Genomic DNA, 22387 nt, shown 5'->3' on the forward strand with positions numbered 1-22387 from the left:
CAAGCTTAATCAAAGTAAAATTAGGCTACTATCCTCTCAATGTTATATAGAATAATACCTCTGTCAAAGAATTAGACACCTAAATTCTAATCTTGAATCTCTTACTAATTAGTTGTGTAACTTGCACCAAATCACATAACTTTCCTGAGCCTCAGTTTCTTACTTATAAAATGATTTTGTATTGTGAGATAATTTCTCCAGCCTCTTCTAGTTCCGACTTTCTGTGCAACCTGGTACTGTTCCATGGTCATAATTTAATGAGACACATTAACTTTTCAGGCCTCTAAGGAACAATTTCCCTAGCACTCAAACATAGTGTTTCACCCTAGTGTCTGTCCTATATCTAAGTATGTTTTGCCCCTGGGAACATAGGCTCAGAGTGCTGCAATGGCAGAGAATATTTTCTCATTTCCATTGGTCTTATATAAAGGGGGAAAATGGTGTCATAACTCCAGCGGATTTATTTCCTGCTAACTTTAAAAGTTAGGAAATGCTTGAAAATATATCCCCAATGTCCCTGATTAGAACATCCTGTGGAGACAAATTAATTTTCTCTAAATGACATTTGAAAACTTGCTGAGGGCAAAGAACAGGAGAATGTGGCTATCCAGTGAGTCATTTTATAATTTCAGGATGAAATTGACCACCTCGTATGATAAGTTTTGGGGAGCAAACAGGACAAGGTGAGTTTTCCCCAGCTATGAGCAAAGTACTTATTACTAATTTAGAAAAGGGAGGGATAACAGTCTGGAAAATTATAGGTCCACTTAAATAACTAAATGTGCTATAAAGATTTTTGCCAAGATTTTGGCAACAAGACTTGAAAAAGTTATAGGTAAATTAATACACAGGGACCAAGTTGGATTTATGAGGCATGAAATAATTATAGATAGTATGAAGAAGAGTTTTATGTTAATGCAAATTGATAGTGATACTCAAGACTCTGGTGTTTGCAAATTCTGTTAATATCTAGGAAGTGCATAATAAAAAGGAATAGAAATATAACTAAGCAAATATTAAATCATGTAAGTTTATAAGAAGTCTTGTTTTTTGAAGAAGATACTATTATTGTAGCAAAATAGGTTGTATATTCATGGTGCCAAACACCCAACACAGAAAGATAATTGCTTTTTTTTTCTTGTAGATTGGCTACATGTTAAAAGTCATTATTAGGAACGTTCTACTTATTTTACTATTTTCTTATCTTATTTTTTGTGATTAAACAATGACCTAAGTCACCAGTATGACACATTTTAAATAATACATTCTCAGTCACAGGGATTTGAACTAATTTAGGAGTTGCAAATTTAAAATGCTGATGGTAATATATTCTCATCAAGTTTAAAGAAAATTTGAGTGAGATATATGTAATCCTTTTGACTGAACAAATTAACATTTGAAATTTCGTAGAATTAAAAAGCAAATGATACATGTCAGTTATCAGCAGGGTGATAGATAAGACACTCCGAAGAGTCCTCCTCCTACAAAACAATTAAATCTTGCATATGAATACATTGTTGGGTTTCAAGAAATAAGGAACATATTCAAGGGCCCAAATAAGCAATCAACACAGCTATAAGTTGAAGCTTGAGTAGGAAGCTGTGTTAAGAATAAGTTAACCTGAAAGCTGAGTTTGTCCAAGGTATAAATACCAAACATGGGATTAAATGCTACTATATGAGAGTGTATCAGAGTGTGCAGGAGCCTAAGCAGGAGATTCAAGAAGCCTCAAGTCATTACCAAAACCTCTTGAATCATAGCAGAAGCAAACATGAATCTTCTGTAGTTTAAAGCGTCTCATTTTTATTCCCTTAGGATTTCCACAGAGTAAGAGCAAGAAAAGACATGCTCATAATCAGAGATCACAAAACACAGAAGGAAACAGGCACAAGGGGTGAACATCAGCATAAAGAAGGAGCACGCCAGATGTTTTAAAAAAGTTTGTTTTTAAAGTATAATTGGTAATCAACAAAAGGAGAGAAAATGGAATTATATGAAATGCTCAATTAAAACCACAAAAGGCAGACAAAATGTAGAAGACAAAAGTAGAAACAAGGGCAAGAAGTGGAAAACAGTAACAAATATGGTAGATAGCTATCCAACCGTATCAATAATCACTTAAATGTCAATGGTCTAAATACACCAATTAGACAGATAGTCAAAGTTGATAAAATAACAAAACCACAATATATCTTGTCTACAAGAAACCCACTTTAAATATTAAGACACATTAGATTAAAGGTAAAGGGATGATGAAAAGTATGTCATGCAAACTCTAATCAAAAGAGTGAGTGGTTGTATTAATTTCAGACAAAGCAGACTTCAGAGCAAAGAAAGTTATCAGAGATAAAGAGAGGATTACATAATGATAAAGAGGTCAATACAACAAGAAGACATAACAATCCTTAATAAATATGCACCTAACAAAAGAACATTAAAATACACGAAGCAAAAAACTGATAGGACTACAAGGAGAAACAGATGAATCCGCTGTTACAGTTGAAGACTTCAATACTCCTCTGTCAGAAATGAACAGATCCAACAGGCAGAAAATCAGTATGGACATAGCTGAACTCAATACCATCAATTAACTAGATATAATTGATATCTATCAACGACTTCATCAAACAACAGCAGAATACACATGATGTTTGAGCTCACATGGAACATTCACCAAGATAGACCATGTTCTGGGCCATAAATCACACCTTAAAAATTTAAAAGAATAGAAATCACTTAAGGTTTGTTCTCATATCAAAATGGAATTAAATTAAAAATCAATGACAGATTCCACATATAAATGATATCATAGGATATTTGTCTTTCTCTGTCTGACTTATTTTATTCAGTATGACAATCTCTAGGTCCATCCATGTTCCTGCAAATGAAATGAACTTATTTACAAAACAGAAATAGAGTCACAGATATAGAAACTAAACTTATGGTTACAAGGGTAGAAGTGGGGGAGGGATAAACTGGGAGATTGTGATTGACATATACACACTACTATATATAAAATAGGTAACTAATAAGGACCTACTTTATAGCACAGGGAACTCTACTCAATACTTTGTAATGACCTATATGGGAAAAGAATCTAAAAAAGAGTGGATATATGTATACGTATAAGTGATTCATTTTGCTGTATACCTGAAACTAACACAGCATTGTAAATCAACTATACTCCAATAAAATTTTTTTAAAAAACCTTTATTACAGATTAAAAAAATCAGTGACAAAAGATAGCTGGAAAATTCCAAAATATTGTATATTAAACAACACAAACAGGGATAAAGAAGAAATCTCAATAGAATTTTTTTTAAAACTTTGAACTAAATGAAAGTGAAAATACAATGTTTTAAAATTGTCAAATTATTAATCAGTTGTCAATTTCAAATTATCAAAATTTGTGGGATGCAGCAAGAGCAGAGCTTACAGGAAAATTTATAGCATTTAATGCATACACCGATCATCAGATTATTTACATAATATATCATAAAGCAATCTAAACAAATTTCAAAGAACAGATCTGTTAAGAAAAAACTATACTCTTCCTGTGTGTTTCTCCTTTACTACTCCCACAGAGCACTTCACCTTTGACACTTCTGATCACCAAATGTATGTGGGTTTTTCCTACACTAATCAATTCTCTGCCATACCACCTGGGTGTCCTACAATTTAACTCAATTCTGACCCTGTCTACCTGGAGATAACATAAGACCCCATAGCTTAAAGTCTCAGTCCCACAAGCGCTCCACCCTCCACCTCAGCTGCCAATTGCAAGTACCTGTTGCCTGTGCTTCTGGATATGAATCAGAGGTTCCCACAACTCCCTCCTTGGGTTCAGCTGATTTGCTGGAGCAGCTCACAGAACTCAGGAAAACAGTTTACTTACTAGATTACCAGTTTGTTAGAAAAATATGTAACTCAGGAATAGCCAGGTGAAAGAGATACATAGGACAAAGAATGTGGGAAGGGACATGAAATTTCCATGCTCTATCTGAGCATGCTTCTCTCTCAGTACCTCCATGACCTCACCAACCCAGAAGTTCCCTGAAACTGCTACCTTTGGGATGTTTATGGAGGTTTCTTCATATTGGCATGATTCATCATTAACTCAATTTTTAGCCCCTATCCTCTCCCTGGAAGTTAGGGGATGGAGCTGAAAGTTCCAAGCTTCTAATCATAGCTTAATCTTTCTGGTGACCAGCCTCCATCCTGGAGTCCACCAAGCATTGCCTTATTAGAACAAAAAATGCTCCTCACACCCAGGAAATCCCAAGGGAATTGTTATTCAATGCCACTTCTACATAAATACAGTTTCCAAATATGTAGATTGTTGCTGAGATTTCTATTCAGTTCCATTGTTGAATTTGTTTGACCTTGTGCTAGTACTATACTGTCTAAATTATTACAGCTATTTAATTAATAATTAATGAGGTAAGTTCTTGTCAACCCCCTACCTGTGCTTCTTGTTAGGGAATATCCTGTATATTCTGGAGTCTTTTTTTTAGCCTAGTTATTCTAAATCAATAATCCACTTTCAACCACATTGTCATCATCTTTTGATATTACATTTGACAATTAACTCAACAAAAACATAGTTGGCATCTACCATATGCATGTACTCTAGGTATGTTTGGGGCTCCAGTACTGAATTATGTTGTTATGGCTCCTGACCTAAGAGAGCTTATAGACATACTCTGGATACCTTTTACCAGTCTCAAAGATACCAAGCATTTTCTCTTTCAAAGGAATGTGAAATTCAAAGTTGAAGAAGAAAATATGACTGTCTTCCTCCTGATTTTAAAAGATGCAAAATAAGACTGAACCTTAGTAGTTTGTGTCTGAGCATAACTCTGACTTCCAGCCAATTCCCAATATGTTTTTAGTGTCTGAGAGGTCCATACATCTGTATACCTTTCTCCACATTTGTGAAAGCCTGAAAAATCGGTAAAAGTCTGTTAAAGCAAAATTAGAAAGTCCAGCCCTCAGGATAAGTAGAGGAGGTGCTTCCATGGTACGATATATGTGTTTCTAAGAAGGTCCTGGTCTTCTAAATAGTCATCATCCTGAGTGAATGGTTAAATTTTAAATAATTAAATCTTTACATACCAGGATGATCAACTGCTATAATGCAGCTAACATTGTTGGTGATGGTAGGAAGTATTTTAATTAAGCAAAGTAAGACTTTTGAGGATTAATTGTCAGTTAACTTCTAAAATGACAACTAACCAGCTGAGGACGGACTTTCATAAAGAAGAAGGATAAAGAAAATGTCTTGAAAATCCTTCCCTCTGAGGCCAGACAGCAAATGAAGACAGTGGGGAAGCAGAGGGTCAATAGAAAGAAGTGACAAACCAGCACTCTCACATTTCTACTTAGCCTATCCCTTTCTTACTGCTTGAACTTAAGCTGTGAATTTATGGAGTATTCTGTTCTCAAAGAACTTTGCCAATTTGAACAACACTGGACCTGAAAAGAGTGATGAAACCAGAGAGCACATATAGCTAGAAGAGTGCAGATGAGATAGCAAAGGCTTGTTAAGAGATAGAAGCCTTTTAAAAAAATGTTTTTAGAAGGGATGGCATATTACCATAGAGCAATAAGGGCACTAAGTTCCAATTGAGGAACATATTAGAGGCCAGGAAGTGCTATATAATTCTGTATTCAAATCCAATGAAAATGAAGAACCAGGGAGGTTAAGGGAGTTAAGGTTGAGCTGAAATGGGGCAAGGCAGCAATTTATTGGATGGTATTTGCTGGTACCTATGCTAGAGCAACTTTTTGAAATCTCATGTGCTGTCTGCATTTGCACATAGGAATAGGCCCATCAGAAGACATGGGTCCCAAAGCTCATTGCCTAACTAAACTCTCCATATGTGGTAAAAGAAGCCCTAAAAAAACCCTGCTAAATAGGAGAGAACAAATGAACAGAGAGAAGCCGTTTCAGTACCCTTCTGGTTGAGAACAAAATCTGTTTAAATGCTAAGACTCATTAAACTTCTATAAAATGAAAATCTATTAAATTTCTTTATAAGATCTCTTCTGTAAGTTAGCTAAGTGTATACAAAAGGTCCCAGATGCCAGGGGCATTTGTGTTTGTCCAATAGTTAAAAATGTACATTTTGGGGGGTACAGATGTACTTCTTTGCAAAGCAGAAATAGAGACACAGATGTGGAGAACAAACTTATGGACACCAAGGGGGGAAGGGAGGGCGGAATGAAGTGGGATATCGGGATTGACATATATACACTACTATGTATAAAATAGGTAACCAATGAGAACCTACTGTATAGCACAGGGAACTCTACTCAGTGCTCTGTGGTGACCTAAATGAGAAGGAAATCTAAAAAAGTGGGAATATATGTATACATATAGCTGATTCACTTTGCTGTACAGCAGAAACTAACACAACATTGTAAAGCAACTATACTCCAAAAAATTTTAAAAATAAATAAAAAAATAAAAGCAAAAAACAAACAAAAAATGTACATTTGCCCCCTTTTCTTCTCTTTTCTTTCCTTTCCACTTCTTTTTATCCCTCCCTTCGTCCCTTCCTTCCTTTTTTCTTTCTTTTTTCTTCTTAATTTTTGTTTGCTTCTTTGATCTGTCAGATAGATTTAGAACACAAGTGGATTTCAAAAGAAAGCAAAGAACTGAGATGGAAGAAATGATGCCTAGGATTAGGCCACATGTTTGAGTTTGTAATATGTTTTCATTCTCTCTTCTCAATTTTGAATATAATCACAATTTGGAAAAAAAAATGCTTCACAGCTTGCATACCTGACTCCTCATTCTCTCTTGTTTTTATTTTTTCCAAAATGAGCTCATATTTGATATGATTTTAAGGGGCTAGTTTTACAGAGCTTATGTTTCCTTATTTAAAGAAGAATTAATCAAGGGTGTTTAACATCATAATTGTCCAGAAGGCCAACTTTAACCACTTTGGGTTTTTTAAAATTAATTTTTATTGGATTATAGCTGCTTTCCAGTGATGTGTTAGTTTCTACTGTACAGCAAAATAAATCAGCTATATGTATACATATATCCCTGCTTTTTTGTATTTCCTTTCCATTTAGGTCACCACAGAGCACTGAGTAGAGTTCCCTGAGCTATACAGTAGGTTCTCATTAGTTACCTATTTTATACATAGTATTAATAGTGTATATCTGTCAATCCCAATCTCCCACTTCATCCCACTCCCCCCCTTACCTGCCTTGGTCTCCATATGTTTGTTCTCTACATCTGTGTCTCTATTTCTGCTTTGCAAATAAGTTCATCTATACCATTTTTCTAGATTCTAAATATATGTGTTAATGTACAATATTTGTTTTTCTCTTTCTGACTTACTTTGCTCTGTAGGACACTCTCTAGGTCCATCCACGTCTCTGTAAATGACCCAATTTCATTCCTTTTTATGGCTGAGTAATAGTCCACTGTATATATGTACCACATCTTCTTTATCCATTCCTCGGTTGATGGACATTTAGGTTGCTTCCATGTCCTGGCTATTGTATATAGTGCTGCAATGAACATTGGGGTGCATGTGTCTTTTTGAATTATGATTTTTCTCTGGGTGTATGCCCAGTAGTGGGATGGCTGGGTCATATAGTAGTTCTATTTTTAGTTTTTTAAGGAACCTCCATACTGTTCTCCATAGTGGCTATATCAGTTTACATTCTCACCAACAGTGCAAGAGGGTTTCCTTTTCTCCACACCCTCTCCAGCATTTATTGTTTGTAGATTTCTACAAACCAGTATGAGGTGATACCTCATTGTAGTTTTGATTTACATTTCTCTAATAATTAGGGATGTTGAGCATCTTTTCATGTGTTTGTTGGCCATCTGTATGTCTTCTTTGGATAAATGTCTATTGAGATCTTCCACCCATTTTTTGATTGGGTTGTTTGTTTTTTTGATATTGAGCTGCTTGTGTATTTTGGAGATTAATCCTCTGTCAGTTGCTTCATTTGCAAATATTTTCTCCCATTCTGAGGGTTGCCTTTTCATCTTGTTTATGGTTTCCTTTGCTGTGCAAAAGATTTTAAGTTTTATTAGGTCCCATTTGTTTATTTTTGTTTTTATTTCCATTTCTCTAGGAGGTGGGGCAAAAAAGATCTTGCTGCGATTTATGTCAAAGAGTGTTCTGCCTGTTTTCCTCTAAGAGTTTTATAGTGTCTGGCCTTACATTCAGGTCTTTAATGCATTTTGAGTTTATTTTTGTGTATGGTGTTAAGGAGTGTTCTAATTTCATTCTTTTACATGTAGCTGCCCCCAACTTTAACCACTTTTATTACATTGTTATGGCAATGTGGAATTTCTTTTTCAAATACACATTATTATCTTGCACATTATTTTATAAAATAAAAATAATTACTACTGCATTTCAATTAGATTTATTGCCAAATAAGTGAAATGCCTGAATTTTTAAGTCATGTGCTCTGTTTTTTGAACTATTTGTGGAAGAGAATGGTAGTTAAACCAATTCTGTATACCACAGAACAATCAAAATATCTAGAACACAGCCTCACTTTACTTCATCTGGTTTTCTCTAAGAAGTTGTGTGTAGTAATATTGTTTAAACTAATGAAAGTATTATTTTGCTGGGGAAAAAATAACTTAGCCTCATATATTCATTTATACAGTGGACACAAAACTTTGAAATGCATCTCTTTCTTATTAAATATTTTTAAAGTTTCCATATATTTCAAATACTCCAATATTTTAAAAAAACAACTAAATTGACATTTCAGATTTAGTTCAATATATAAAGCTGCCTTCATTCAGCCTGAAAAATATGATTTTTTAAACGACTCACTTATTCTCATAGAAATTTACATTGGGTATATGACCCTCATAAGCTAAGAAAATATGAAATTGCCACAAAATGGCAAGTGAATTACAGCATAAAGGTCATTTTTTAAATTTCTGACAGTTCAGAACATTAGAAGGTCAAAAATCAGTGGCACATTGTCCTATGCTGAAAAACATCTTGATTTAATCAAGGCACTCTGTAGGCTTGTGTAATTCAAAATCATTGTAATGTCTTTGAAATCAGACATTCAGACATGTAAGTTACTGTTTTAATAAGAAATGGATCAAGGATTAGAGAAACGTTGCATTTACTTCCTTGTTTTCTTATAAGTAAATGTAACTTTCCAACACAAAGACATTTCTTCCTTCTGTTTATTCTTTAAAGTCAAATTAGCACACTTGATGTATGTTCTCAACATTAATGAAATGTCTGTCAAAATGTATAACAACTCAGAAGTATAACAATCGTAAATTCAAGGATAATTTATCCTTGAAATTTAGGTTTTTACTGTCTTTCATTGAATGGAAATTTGAGATGGTCTTTGTGGGGAATTATTTTGATTAGTATAACCACTAATTCCTCCGAAATACTCTTATATGCTTAGGGATTACCTTATTTCAAGTTAGAAAAACACATATTTTTTCTTTGCTCTTTTTTTCATCTACAGAGCAAAAGAATTTCATGGTTCAAAAACATCATTGGCTAGCCAACTTAACAATATTAACTATATCCTAGTAAGTGAAACTCATGGGTAAATTTTTCAAGAAATAGTGTGTTGAAAGACCATGGAAACTGGAGCCAATAAACATGAGTTTGAATTCTAATTTTGCCACATTCCAGCATTGTGAAAACAGAAGATCATTATCTGAATCTCCCTTTTTTTTAAATGTATAAGAGGAAGACAAAAAACTCACTAAAAACTCAAGTATTTTTGTAAGGAATAAGTAAATGTATGTACATGGACACATTAATGAACCCTAAAATGCTGTAACATCTATGTTAATATATAGAACAAAAGATAAAGCAGTCCTTGGGAATGTAAATTGGTGCAGCCACTGTGGAAAACAGGATGGAGGTCCTTCAAAATATTAATAATAGAGCTACCATATGAACCAGCTATTCCACTCTTAGGTATATATCTGAAGGAAATGAAATCACTATCTTGAAGAGATATCTGAACCCCCATGTTCATTGCAGCATTATTTACAATAGACAAGACATGGAAATAACCTAAGTGCCTACCAATGGATGCCTAGATAAAGAAAATGTGGTGTGTGTGTGTGTGTGTGTGTGTGTGTGTGTACACACACACAATGGAATATTATTCAACCATAAAAAGAAGGGAATCCTGCCATTTGCAACACCATAGATGGACTTCAAAGGCATTATGCTACGTGAAATAAGTCAAACAGAGAAAGAAAAATACTGTATGATCTCACTTATATGTTGAATCTGAAAAACAAACTCATAGAAACATAAAATAGATTGGTTGTTGCCAGAGGTAGGGGTGAGTGGGGCAAATGGATGGGAAAAAAAAAGGTAAGATAAAGTAGGCTTGATTATTTAGAAATTGGGCAAATTAGATGATATTTTACTCTGAGAGCTAAATATAAAATCAACATAGCATAGCTAAGCAAAATTATCAAAATACAGAATGACCCCCATTAGACATGATAGAAACCAAATAGTATAATAAAATTGAAAAAATAAAACTAGGTTAAAACCAATTTATTCAGGAAGGGCGTTGACATCAAAAGACACTTAAGAAATTCAATTATCAACTCTACAGACTCCCATTTGACTCCACGTTGATGGTTTACCATGACCTTTAAGTCCAATTACTATTTAATTAAATTTCATTCTACCATCATTTAATATGCTATGGGAGCCCAGTTTTCTTCCTCAGACCTCCAGGGATTTTTTTTTTTTAGGGAAAAGTGCTATTTCATATATTCGTCTGTAACTCAGTTCTTACTTTTAATCTCCATTTTGTCTCCTGCTGAACAGATTCTTTACCATTATTCTTTATCCCTACCAGACCCTTGTTAACTTCCTCCACCTTCCCATAGAACCACCCAGTTGAGAATGAGTGCATAACAATATGCAATTTGTGACCAAAACCCCAAGGGTCATGAGTGTGGGTAGCAATTATAGCACAGCACAGAACAGCATAGAACTTCAAAGTTACTCAGCAACTATATCTAATCACTGGATAACTTCACAATTCATCTCTCTTTGAAGAGTCTCAGCTTTGTAAGCTTCTTGTTTCCATTCTTTTTGGTTGTCTCTCCCTAAAACAAAAATCTCCCCACTCTCCATAATGAAGAGCAATTCAGTACCCTACAAATTAACTGCACATCTTCTCTGTTTAGGCAAAATTTACTAGCGTGGTCTATTAAAAAAAGGGCCATTGAACACTTCCAGAATTCTACACTTGCTAATTGTTATTTTCTAGGGCTGTCTTAACTAGGTAGCAAAAGCCATGTGGCTTAAAACAACAGAGATTTATTCTCTCACAGTTCTGGATGCTAAAAGTGCAAAATTTAGATGTCAGCAGTGTTGATTCCTCCCAGAATTTCTGAGAGATAATCTATTCCATGCCTCTCTCCTAGCTTCTGGTGGTTGCCAGGGATCCTTGGTGTTTCTTGGCTTATAGACTCATCACTCCAATCTTTGCCTTTGTCTTCACCATGGCCTTTTCCCAATGAATCTGTGTCCAAATTTCCCTCTTACGAAAACATCAGTCATTGGATTTGAGCCCACCCTAATCCAATATTACCCTCCATTTTAACTTGATTATATCTGTAGAGACCCTGTTTCAAAAGAAGGTCACATTCACAGATTTAGGGGTCTGGATTTCAATATATCTTATTGATGGACACAATTCAATCCATAAAATGAGGCAAATGGCTTAAGAAGAAACCTTGAAACTAGACTCTTCTCTATGGTTGGCCAGCCCCAACTTTTGGCAGAGCTGCTACCCTCTGATATGAAACATTCCGACTTATTCAGTGCTGAATATTTTTGTGTTGTGTAGGGGCACAGAGTATGCCACTCCAAAATATTTCATTTTGGCATAAGAATAATTTTAAGCTGAAGGCAGTTGAGAAGAAACAGATACAAGAAATCTCTCTGTCCTCCCCTATTTGCCTAATAGCAGAACATACATTTACAAAGGTGCCCTCTTCCCCTCTCTACCAGGAAGGACAAAAGTTAATCACTGGAGACAACTTCAGACCTTTGTCAGCTTAGTGACAGCACCAGAGGAATTTATATAACAAACTTTACTAACTGGATTTATCTGACATTAGTTTCCTAGATATTCGCCTTCCCACAATTTGCCAACCTTAGAGACCCAAGGTCTTTTTCCTTTGTTTTTCCTTTGTTGTCACCTCTCTAAAAAATGTATTGTTCTTCTGCTAAGATGCTATATAAGCCCAAGTTTTAACCAAACCTTTGAGTTGCTCATCTTGTGTATTCCCATGTGTTACGTGCATCCCATGCATGTTAATAAATGCCTGTTTGTTCTTCTTTTGCTAATCTGTCTTTGGCCAGTCTAATTTACAGGGCCCCAGCTGGAGAACCTAAGATGAGTAGAGGAAGAGATTTTTCTTCTCCTACAACTCCTATAAATATCATTGAGCTTTATTCTGGGATGCAGATAAATTACCTGAGAATAGACGAATCCTTTTAGATCTTCCTTTTAAGATTTGTTAGGTGGAAACACAGCAGTGCTCAGTTTATCACTAATTATTCACCACAATTGAGGCAAGACTTCTAAGTACTCCATGAATCATGAGGTTTTCCAGTTAGGTCAGTGGGAACAGGCACTATTTTCGGCCCCATGTGAGTGCTAACACGCTTACTTCTAGTCTTCTGGGTGATTCTTTCCCTGGCTTTGGGGAGTTTCCTCACACACACATGTTGATGAGTATTATGGGGGCTTATCTGTGGACCTCTAGATTTCTCTCTCTGGGCAGCCCTTTTTCACTAGCATTCTGTCCTGTCAACACTACCTACTTTGGTCTCCCCAGACTCTCACCTTTATCTCCTCAAATCAGGGAGTCTGCTGATCGCTGGTTGGGTCTTCCTCCATGTGCTGCAGCCTTGTGAGGCTTTACCATAGGTTAGGTTTCCAATATTTTGCAGTTACGAACAGTGCTGCAATGAATAACTTTGAGCTTACGTATTTTTATATTGTTAGAGGTGAATCTTCACAGTAGATATCTAGAAGTGTAATTATTGGATCAAAAAGAAAGCACACATGAAGTTTTGTTGTGTATTGCCAAAATTTTTCTCTGAAGATTGTATTGATTTCCATTTTCAGTAGCAATGAATGAATGTGCCTGTTTCTCCTCAGCCTCATGAAGAGAAAATATTGTCATGTTTTAAAATTATTTTCAGTCTGTTGGTTGAGAAATGGTATTTCGATGTTGTTTTAATTTGCATTCTCTACTTAAGAGTGAGCTTGAACTTATTCTTATAAATTCTCTATTTTTGGGGTTGTTTTATCAATATATTTTGTTTGATTTGAATGTCAGTTTGATATACTGAGAATAAGATATCTATCAGTTATTAAAGTGGAGATATTACTTAGGCAGAGATCTACAAGAATGAAATTCAAAGGGAAATACTAAACTAAAATATGAAATTAAACATAATTAGGTATAAACAGCAAGACTCAATGAGATCATATATAGCTTACAGAAGGTCTTTAGTCAACATTTGTAAATCAGTTTATTAATTTGTAGGGAAGCGTTTCAGATTAAAAACAGAAGAAGACTTAAAACTAAGCACTGAAACTCTGCCAAATTCAGAGGTCAGGTAGAGAAGGAGGAGGTCAAATAGAAAATTAAGGAATGATGGGCCAGAAATAGCAATACCACAAGAGAGGAGAATTGTCAGTGAGGCAAGTTGTTTCTAGAAGAACTGAGTATAAATTATAGAATTTTTCTAAGATGGCAAGTAAAACAAAGATACATTGGAATACTTCTTATTAAGGTACACTTTCTTAATGCAAGTCGGTGGCTTCATCTGCCTGCTCTAGACACCAAAACTCTATGTACAATAGTGAGTTGGATATTAAGGAAGAACTTTTTCTAACCATTATATGACCTGAAATTACTGCTGTAATGTGAAGAGGTCACTAATCAAACTTTAGAGCAGTAGCTTCAGTAGAAGGATTTAATCTTTCATGAAATATAATGCTAAATAAAGAAACCTCATAGTGACCATTTGCAAATAAGGACATCTATGAAGTGTACATGAGATGAATGTCAGGAAGTTGGGCACCTGTTTGGTACATATGCACTATATAAGTAAAAAGAAAATTAACTGCTGCTGGAAATGTCATATTTGAGAAATGTTTTTAAAATGCTACAGACAAAGGCAAATTTAGAGCAAAAAACAAAATATCATTGGAAATATTTCTAAAATGAATTAAATGCTAAGCTCTTGAGAACTGTGTGTATATATGTGAGTATATTCATAGTCATATTTTTATGCCTATTTAATTTATTCAGACTTAAAAGTATCAGAGAATTGATGTAAACCTAATGTTTCCAATAGCAATAGAGATTTGAAAAGGATGCTAAAACAGTACAGAAATTACTTTATTTGGACAAGTTCTTGGTCATTCAGGAAGAATTATGGACTCAGCATTTCAGGAGTACTGATTTTTCCATTATTTTCATATGTTTATTTTTTTGTTCAATGTTCAAAAGAAATTACATTTGGGCGTAAGTTTAAGAACCTTCATAACCTTTTGTTAATGAACCTGCTGTCTCTCTGCATAGATTTGCAAATATTTTTATCAGATTTAATTATTGATGAAAAAGTACTTTTTTTGTAAGAAATGAGCTTCAATGGACCTTCAATTTCTAAAGTAGATATTAACACTCTCTTTTTTCACTATAGAAAGGATATATACAAATAATTCTATTTCATGTTTAATTATTATCTTAATAATTTAGTCTTTGAACAAATGAGGCCAAGTCTGTTAATAATTTGATAAAATATGATTCAAGTAGTTGATAGTATAGTTCAGTTTTTATGGATGGTAAAACTCAAATGTTATGTTTGAACTCTTAATCAAATCATGCATACAATTTTGTTTCTTTTTTGTTAGTATCATTTTCATTAGTGACCTTTGCTCTTGATTTATGTTTAATCTACTTACATTATAGAACTTAATTGTGGATATGAGAACAAAATGCTTAATCAGGACATTTCCAATGTATTTCCAATTATTTTTATAAGTAGGAAATCCTTTTCAGTCTATTTGCCTGTTATTATATACTATGTTGTTTTGCAACGTCTTGCGTGTATGTGTGTGTGTGTGTGTCTATGTAAAGATATCGTATTATCAACAGTTAGTGAGAGTGATCTTTACATCCTTACCAAAAATTGGCATTGTTAAACTTCTTTCATGTATTGTTCCTTTAGTTTTCCCTTCTAGGAAACACCTATTAATATATATGCTTTTTTTTCTATTGGGTTGCATATTTTAAATTTATTTATAAAAGTTATGTAATTTAGGTAAAACTGTTTTTTCATTATGTATATTTTCTTTTTTACTCTTACTTTATGGTGTTTTTGATAAACAGAAGTTGTTCATATAATCAGATTTTTCAACATTTTAAAATTATTTACACATTTTGGGACTATTTCAAGAAATATTTACCTATTTCTAAATAAATGTGTCTGATATTTTTTAAGAATATAAGTTATTTTACACGCGAAGAAACCTTTTTGTAGCCCCATCTTTACTAATGTTGAGGCTCCTTAGCTGTGCTGTCCAATAACTTAGGTGCTAGCTATGTGTGGCTTTTTAAATTTAAATTTAAATTAATTAAACTTAAATAAAATTAAACATTATATCCTTGGTTTCACGAGGCATATTTCAAGTTCACCCTCACATGGCTAGTGGCTACTATATTGGCGAGCACAACTATAGAACACTTCCACATAGAAAGTCCTATTGGACAGTACTGCTAGAGGACCTGGGCTTTCTCTCAATTCTCCTTGTCCAAGATTAGTTTCCTTTTTTCCATACATGTATAGCCCTTTAACGAGAGCTTTGAGAATTAGCATCTTAATTTTTAATGCTCTAGTTTCCTGACTTGGATATGTGTCCTTTCTTTAGTATTTGCTTATTTCTTCAATTTAATATCTCTGTTCATCTAAATACGTTCTTTGGGATTTTCCTTAACTTACTATGAACTTAGAAATGCATCTTAAAGTATGCTTATTGTAATTTATTCAGTATCTATGAGTTTTCAAAGGGCAGTAGACCACTATGATACTGGAATAAAAGACAAGATTAACTTTTTTATTATTCATATATATTTTCTTTTTTTGTGTGAACTGCCACTATATTGCCCTTTACAAATTACCAATTTCTGGTATTTTTTTTTTAATGAACTTGAAGGAAATCTGAAGGGAACCATACCTTTGTTATCAGATGTTGTTAGGTGATGTTGCTTTTTTGCTGTTTTTGCTTTGCTTCTCTTTGATGTTTGCTTTTGATTCTGTAATGACATATATTGTTAAGGAGACTGCTTTATTGTAATTTACATACCTTTTCTTTCCATGGCTTCCATTTTCTGTATAAAATTTAGGAAGGTCTTCTTCATGCCAAAATTGTACCTTTTTCTTATACTGCTGCAGTTTATTTTTAATATTTAAATCTTGAACCATCAGGAATTAATTCTAGTGTAAGCTATAGATAGTAGCTTTGTATATTCTCAAGATGCATGGATTTTTCCCAATGCCATTCATTGAACAATTCATTATTTTCACCCGTAATAAAAAATCACTGATGTTTTATGCTAAAGTCCTACATATATGTATGAGAGTCTAATTTAAGACTCTTTATTTTCTCCTCTTTTGTGGTTTCTCTGTCTAATCTTGCACTAGACTAATAGGATTTCCAGAAGTTTACTGATCTTTTTCTTCTTTTTCTTTTTTGTGTTATTTTTAAAGTTTATATGTAGGAACTTTAGAATTCACTTGTTCAAAAAAAAATTACATTGCTGTTTTTATAGGTAACAGATTATGTTTTAAATATTAATTTAGGAAATTTAACATTTTATCTTCTTGAGCCTTTCTAGCCAGAAACAGCATATTGCTTTTTAATCGATTCAAATTTTATGTTTATGTCCCACAAGAGTGTTTTAAAATTTATTCTATGTGAATCTTGAACATTACTTTAAAAATATATCTCTCTATGCTTAATCCCTCCATTGAAAATGAATATATTTTAAAAACAGTTTTTCAGTCGATTTACTTCAGTTTTCCAGACACACAATATTGTTTTGGGTATATAATGATAGTTTCACCGGTTTCTTACCTCATTTCTCTCTTTTGTCTAATCACATAAGCTGTTATGTCCAAAACAATGTTAAACAAGAGTGGTAATAGTGAATATCCTTGCACTGTTTCTAAATTTAACAGGAACACTGGTTTGCACATTAAAATCTATATCCACATTAATACTATAAGTTCTAGATTTAGATCTAAATATGTGTTTAAACTTATATCTATATTTTCTAATGTCAAATAAATATCCATGATTTTAAACTTACTATGTACTATTTAAGGCAAATGTGGATGTTAAATTTTTCTTTTAAAAATGTTAAAATATCTTTTAACATTTGAGGAGTGATTATAAATATTTTATATTTGAATCTATATTACTATGCAGATTATATTATTATAGTCCTTCAATATTGAATTATACCAGAATCTAGTAAGACTCTAATTAATAATGGATTATTATTATTTTGTTATGTTCTTATATTCTGTTTGCTAATATTTAATTTAGCATTTAGGGAAATTGCCATTTTTTGCTTATCTTTTACCTATGTTTGCATTTGTTAAAGATTCTCTTGAGCAATGCAAATAACATAGTTTTGTATTACTTAAATAATTGATAGAATTCCGTGACTTTCCTGAAGAATCTATTTATGATTAATGCTTTAACTTGAATGTGTTTGTGTGTCTGGAGACGGGAGGTGAGAGGTTATTCTTTGACAAGTTTCTCTATTTCTTCTATGGTAATCTGTAGGTTTCAATTTTTTATGCTATCTCGATTATCTTAGATTATTTACCTACATTTGCAAATTAATTTTTACAGAGATGAGCAAAGTAATTTATAATTCTTTAACGTCATCTTCTGTGAAAATTTGTGTCTTTATGTTTGGTGTATTTGTTTTTTTCCTTTTTTAAAATTAGATAATGATTTATCTGTTTTATACTTTATTTTCCCTATATACTCATCTCTTAGATAACTAATTTCTATTTTTCAGTTCAATATTTGCCATTTATTACTTCTTTCAATATACTTTTTCTCCTTTTCTTATTGCTCTTTAACTTATTAGGTTGGATAGTCATTATATTTTTTTCTGTTTAGTAATGTAAATGGTTAGGCTATTAAGTATTTCTCCAAGTACTGCTTTAGTTGTGTCATATAAGCTATTAAATGTAATATTTTCATTATTGCTAATTTCTAGGCAGTTTATGTTGGTTTTAAATGAAAAGCCATTTGAGATATTTTTCATATTTTGAAGTTTTGCTAAAAATAGGTGAAGCCTTCTCCCTTGTTTTAGATTTATAAGGTTTTATAATATATTCTGTTTCATTTAATTCTTATACTAAACCTGAGACATCTTTATTCACATTCTGTGCAGGGCAAAGGGATCCTACAGTATTTAAGTAGCAAGACATATTATGGAGATACAAGAGTGAAAGCTAAAATTAAGCCTACGTCTTCTAGATGTCAAATGTTTCTTTTTTTCAAGTACATATAAAAATAATTAATATGCTTATTGAGTAAATGAAGGGCTGCGGTTAAATGAAACAAAAGGGCCTTTGGTACCCACAAAAATAGCATCAACCGCACTTCTGGTAAAATGTACAACTTGAAACGAACAAGAGATGGCAGTGGAAATGGTGGAATTAGGAGACAAGGTTCCCAGCACCCCCGCTGCATTGGATGCATCAATGCTTTTTCAAATTTTCTTGCCCTGAGTCACAAACAATGCCATCTTGCAATAAAACTGAGACTCTTCCTGACTAATTACCATTTTGTTTTTATTTCCCCAGTTAAATGGCTTTAGATCATGATGGGATAGAGTCTGATAGGTGGATATAAAATAATACTGTCACAATGTATAGTCCTAATGATCTGTTAAAGACAGGGTATCGCTTAGGGCTTCTCTGATTTACAGAATGATTATTAAAAAATTCAAAATTAGAAACGTAATTTAATTTGTAACAGAGGAATCCCCTCTCCCATTTAAGCTTGGATAATTTACTGGAACACACAGAACTTGCAGATACTCTGCAAGGATACTTATCTTAAAATTCAGAGCCTGAATCTGTAGCAAGCATTCTGCCGTACCGTAGCTTAAATGTGAGTTTTAGAAGTTTCTGTGGGATTGAATTCACACCTTCCTTTCCTAAAGAGAATGTGGAAACCTGAAAGTCAAGCTGTCCTTTTTGGTCTAGCATTTAAAGAGAAAATCTAGACCTAGGCTTTCCCAAAGGCAATCATGTTCACACAAAACTCTATTGTAATGCCCTTGAAAAGGTGCAAAAGAACCCAGGTTGGGTGATAGGCGTAGTTAAATTTGTTCTTTCAGAGACACCTCTAACTTTGGTCATAAAACACAATATAAAATAAATCTGCTTCAGCAGAACAACCTGAGGATAACAATACAGCTTGTACCAGTAAAAGACCTGCTTTAATTATTTTATTTCATTTAAGCCACTGAATGACTTGTCTCTTAAATTACTATCAGCCAAGAACTAATGTAGCCTATTTACAAAAATTTAGTAAACAATGCCTATCAATGTCTACAATTCCTTTTATTTTTCTGTATGTAAGAGAAAATAAGTAAAAACTCCTCACATTCGGAAACCAAAACTCTTCCCCTTTGAAGGCAGAGAACATCCAGCTTTTGTAGCGGGTTTGTCTTTTTTAAGGCAGCAGAATTACCTAATTTGTTTTACCACAACCTATAAATGTCAAATATCCTCAGTGAAAATGATAAACATGTAATTTAAGTGTCATATATATGCTTGTAAAGCAAGAACGTATGCTTGGTGAAACTTGGAGATGGGGTTTAACATGGATTACACTTTTGCAAAGTTATGATTTTGTATGGAATACATATTTACTGATCTTCAAAACAGACTTACTCGCTCTTTAATTATTAACATATTTCGGAAAGAATCACGCTCACCATTTTCTAGTAAAAGACATCTTTATTACTTTGAAATGAGACATATGTTTATATGGGCTTATGATATTTGATGTGGGGCATAATGAAACTTTATTCTGGACATGCTATGACGCTGAATGTAAGCAATGACTTTAAATCCGGTTCGCTCCTTTACAGGGTGTGAGATTGAATTGGAATAAAATACTGAGAGAAATCCAGTCCATAAAAATACCATTAAAGGCTTGGGGATAATGATGAATTTCTACTGTTGCCACATGTTCCAGTAATCCATGTATTCCAAAGTACTGATAGATCAGATATTTTGCTTTCGATGTGAGCCAGAGAAAAAACAGCTGGTATAGATTTTACTAATATTTGTGTAATTATTTCACTTTTTTCCTCTTTCAAAATGGCATGAGAAGTCTCATAAGATCCTTTAAAGTTGCTAACATTATATGATTTTGTTAAATGGATTAGATTACTCCTGTAGAATAAAATAATCATATGGGGTATAGAGAGGAAGCAAAATCAAACTAAGCTTTGTACTTTTTCTAGTTGAGGAATAATTATAAAAATAGAGAGAATTATGGGCCACCTGCCGTCAGAGTAGTAGCTATTTTACACACATGAGTAAAACAAGTTATGAATGGAAAGGCACTGCCTACATCATTGTCTTGTTTAAAAACACTTCTTCCCAACCTATTCCCTGAAACTCAGATCCCAGACTAGAAATCTGTTCATCATCCTTAACACCTCCTTCTCATGCACTCTCTCATATGAAATCTATTAGCACTGCTCTTGACTTCATTTCCTAAATATTTCTAGACTCCACCATTTTTCCTTGCTACCATTCTGTTCTCTTGCAAGCTGACATCTCAGCTCTTTGTATCTCTTCAGTGCAAGTGAAAAGTGCCATTTCCCAGGTAAACCCACTTTCATTTGTTCGATCCCCATTTTGTTTTCAATCTTCAATTGTACTGTGAATCTCAAGCTAAAGTCCATGTTAAATCCCAAGAGCCTGGATGCTGTCACCCATATCTAACTCCCTAGCCTTATCTTGCACTGTGCTCCTCTCTTGTCTTTGTTCTCCCTTACAATCCATAGTTCTGGGCATGTTCTTTTCCACCCCAGGGCCTTTGTATATATCATTCTCACTGCCTAGAGCATTATTTCCTCCCTTTTTATCTAGTTGATATCTGAAGAAGGAGACTGAGACATTTTGGGGGGGGGGGTGTCTCAGGTCAAACAGCTCAGCCTTCCCTGACTTCCTTAAAAATATAGTCTCTTGTAATTTTCCTTCCTAACACATATTATAATAGCAGTTTCACACTTGGATAATTGTTTGGTTAATACCTCTCTCTGTCAATGGACTGTAATCTTATGAGTGTAGGGTTGTGTTAATTATTATTAGCACAATAACATTTTATTCTTCCTATTTTTTGCAGAGTTTGCCACCTCACTGGATATTTCTTGAATGAATGACTGTATGAATAAATGTGTGAGGAAATTTAAAGTTCAGCTTAAGAGACTGGAAACAATGAGAAACAGGTAAAATTGGTGCTGGGGTACCTTGGGAAGTAAGTGGAGTTTGAAGTTGGGTCACATTCCCCTGATGGCAGATCCTACTCAAAATAATTGTAAACCTAGACTTATAATAATAAAAAAGAATATGTAAATATTAATTACATATTCATTAATATTAATTCATATTAATTGAATATTTACTATGTCTTAGGAACTGCACTATGTACTTTCTACAGTGCTTTAAAAGATTTGAACCATGATTTTAAAAAGGATCTACTGTATAAGGAGATGTCAAATGTTCCCAATTTCTTTGACATTTTTGTCTCCAGCAGGCAAAGATATCTGCTGAAAAGAGATCAATTTGAATAAGTATGTGAGGATAATATTTTGAGATGTAAACAGATGGAAGCTTCTTTTCTTGATATTTTCAACTATTCCATATGGCAAAAGGATTAGATTTTTTTGAACAGTCAGCATCAGGTTTTTCTACCCCTAAGGTTAAAATTACTGCCGTGTCTGGGATGAAAGAGAAAGGAGAATGAAAGGGAAGTCTAAAGATAAAAAGCTAGTATGTCTTAGACAGTGGTTCAAGATGGTGGTTTAGGGAGATCCTGAATTCACCTCCTACCATGGACATAACAAATCTACAGCCACATATGGAGTAGTTTCCTCTGAAAAGACCTGAAAACTTGATGAACAAAGCCTCCACAACAAAGGATAAAAGGGGAGCATTGAGATGGTAGTAGAGGCAAAGACACAATCTTGCCAAAAAATCCCACCCCAGGTGAGCAATCCACAATTGGGAGGGAGCTCAAAAGT

General features: G+C 33.7%; 1 long non-coding RNA gene across 1 annotated transcript in view; it reads left to right on the forward strand.

Annotated features, from left to right (window-relative positions):
* LOC133096360 (uncharacterized) overlaps positions 1-21553 on the forward strand; it is a 521763-nt gene extending 500210 nt beyond the window's left edge. The window contains exon 9 of the long non-coding RNA XR_009701769.1: positions 21490-21553. This is a non-coding gene — a long non-coding RNA (uncharacterized LOC133096360). The remainder of the gene's footprint in view (positions 1-21489) is intronic.
* The last annotated feature ends 834 nt before the right edge of the window (positions 21554-22387 follow it).

This window comes from Eubalaena glacialis, chromosome 8 (assembly GCF_028564815.1).
Source record: "Eubalaena glacialis isolate mEubGla1 chromosome 8, mEubGla1.1.hap2.+ XY, whole genome shotgun sequence".
Taxonomy (NCBI): Eukaryota; Metazoa; Chordata; class Mammalia; order Artiodactyla; family Balaenidae; genus Eubalaena; species Eubalaena glacialis.